Source organism: Grammomys surdaster, unplaced genomic scaffold (assembly GCF_004785775.1).
Source record: "Grammomys surdaster isolate TR1022 unplaced genomic scaffold, NIH_TR_1.0 63, whole genome shotgun sequence".
NCBI classification, from domain to species: domain Eukaryota; kingdom Metazoa; phylum Chordata; class Mammalia; order Rodentia; family Muridae; genus Grammomys; species Grammomys surdaster.
This window is the reverse complement of record NW_021604565.1, coordinates 1,491,920-1,494,708: the sequence shown is the minus strand read 5'-3', so window position 1 is coordinate 1,494,708 and position 2,789 is coordinate 1,491,920. Positions and strand designations below refer to the sequence as shown.

The following is a 2,789-nucleotide window of genomic DNA, read 5'->3' as shown; positions in this document are numbered from 1 at the left end:
AAAAGTGTGTGGTGGGGAAGGTAATGGATATGACCAAAATATAAAAAATTAAAGAGTAAATAAAAATATTAATAAAATAATCATTTTTTTCACTCTTCAAGGTTTATTTGGTGTTTTTGTTGGCATGACACTTGAGTGGTTGGTTCCATCACCCATATGCAGATCTTACATTTCACATAATATTGCAATGTACACTACAGACACATATAATACATAAAATATCCTGTAGAACACTTATGCACAAGATATGCATAATGGACTTACACACTGGAGCCGGGTTATGACTGACTGGGAACTCGTTGACCTAGGCATGTGTGGTGAGAGTGCGCAGGGCAGTAACGCAGCAGGCTCACAGGTAATCCAAGCCTGCACAGTTGGCAGTGTGTCTTGGAGACAGTGGGACTGTCACACTAACCAGGTTACCACTACACAAGTAACACTTGACAGCAGGGTAGAGCTGTGGGAATAGGTTTTTTTCCCCAGACTACCTCAGCACAATTGTACTAAACACAGCTCAGATGAGAAGTGTGTGGTCTCCATAGAAACCCTGCTGCAGCCTGGACAGTGAAGTGCTAGGACACTGGGAAGACTTTAGAACTGCAGCTCCTTCTGGATCCCCAGAGGGTATCTGCACTCTTCTTCAGGCGAGCCTCTTCCTCAGGAGTCAGTGTCACCTTCACAACATCCGAGATTCTATTTTGTCCCACGATGCACGGAACACTGAGGAAGACATCATCATTGATTCCGTAGAGACCCTTAATCATGGTGGAAATGGGATGCACCTGCCTAAGGTTCTTCATTATGCTCTCGGCCAAGTCTGCCACAGAGAGGCCAATGGCCTAGGATGTGTAACCTTTCAGCTTGATCACCTCATACGCACTGTCAACCACCTGCTTGTGAACCTTCTTCCACTGCTCCTTGTCCGCATCAGTACCCAGTTCTGGGTTCAGAGACTTCAGGGAGACACAGGCAACATTCACAGCACTCCAACAGGCACACTGGAGTCGCCATGCTCTCCCCGGACCCACTCGTGACAGCTCAGCGGGTGAATTCTCAGCCTTTCTCCCATCAGGTAACGTAACCGAGCCGAATCCAGATTGCAACCACTTCCAATAACTCGGCTTTTGGGAAAGCCACTGATTTTCCAAGCCACGTAGGTCAAGATATCCACGGGATTCGAGACAACAAGCAGCTTGCAGTGTGGACTGTACTTCACAATGTTGGGAATGATGAACTTGAAGATGTTCACGTTTCGCTGGACCAGATTGAGCCGGCTCTCTCCCTCTTGCTGACGGGCCCCCGCTGTGATAAAGACCAGCTTGGAGTTCGCAGTTACAGAATAGTCTTTGCTGGAGACAATTTTTGGTGTTCTAAGGAAAAGGCTGCCATGCTGGAGATCCATCATCTCTCCCTTTAGCTTGTCTTCTATGATGTCAACAAGGGCAAGCTCATCTGCCAAGTCCTTCATTAAAATACTGATGGCACAAGCCATGCCAACAGCACCAACCCCAACTGTAATCTTGTTTTGGGGGTCCTGTTCTTCCTTAAGAAGATTCACAATCAGCTGGTCCTTGAGGGTTGTCATCTTGGGTTTTGAATCTTTTGGGACCGCTAGTGCACGATGGGGGGCGATGGGCGAGCAGCAGCAGCGTGGCCTGGGCTCGGCGACAATGGCTCCAACATGCAAAATAATCATATTTTGTGGTATTATTTATATAATTTATTTCATAATCAAAAGAGGTTTCTGTCAACAGAACTAGGATTTCAATATTGAAAAGATAGCAGAAAGTAGAAAAGCACAATTTTCCACAAAAATGGTTCCAGTGACTTGGACAAGGCTGGAAAGGATGCTACTACCACTGAAAAGAAAAGGGAACAGAGTATACGTGAGAAGAAGAGAAGTGTATCTGCATGTAAAGAAGCTAGGAGAGAATTTGGTTACGTTTTATAAAAAGATAAAAAAAAAAAAAAAACAAATCAAAACCAACAACAAAACACTAGATGGAGAAATAAAACCACCAAAAAGGCATTCATCACACTTTGTGACTGCTTCTCCAGGCGTCTAAATCACAGTGTACCAAAACCTTACAGGCAATATAACTGACTTCCGCAACTTAGATTTATATTCTTCTAGAATAATCTTTTTAAGAGAAGAGGATGTTTTTAAGAGTTAGATTGTAGATAAAAAGATTTTACCCAAATGTCTAGGAGGAATCACTCTGTTTAGGTTAGAAGCTAAACTCTGCAATATTCTAAGTCTCCTAGGTGGGACAACTCAAAAGCTGTAGAGGAATTTTAATCCAGCAACGTTGCTGCTCTGGCAAGAGATCACATATCTGACTGAAATGCTGATGCTTTAGTCCCCTCTGGCTGGGTTACAGGCATGCCTTAGTACACACCTTTAATCCCAGACAATGACATCCAATTGAGAGACAAAGTATCCAATCAGAGAATTGACAAAATGAGTCAGAGATAGGATATACCCAACTCTCACAAAGACAGGAAAAAGAACAGTGAAGAAAGGATATACCTGACTCTCACAAAGACAGGAAAAAGAACAGTAAGGAAGAGAGTAATTTGGTTGTGTTCAGTTCAATTGAGTTCAGTGCAGTTCAGGTCATGGAGTTCAGAGGCAGTCTTCTCAAGCAAACCAATTCAGTCAGAGACCAGGAGAAAGCAATTTGAATCAGTCAGCTTGGAAAGGAGTTTGAACTGGAACAGCTAAATTGAACCACCCAGAGTTCAGAAAGAGCTAGAAAGTATGAGTTTATTCAGTAGTAAGTCTCAGA

General features: G+C 43.4%; 1 pseudogene; it reads right to left on the bottom strand.

The window, feature by feature from the left end:
• Positions 1-499: 499 nt before the first annotated feature.
• LOC114620349 lies at positions 500-1,655 on the bottom strand (annotated as a pseudogene).
• Between the last annotated feature and the right edge of the window lie 1,134 nt (positions 1,656-2,789).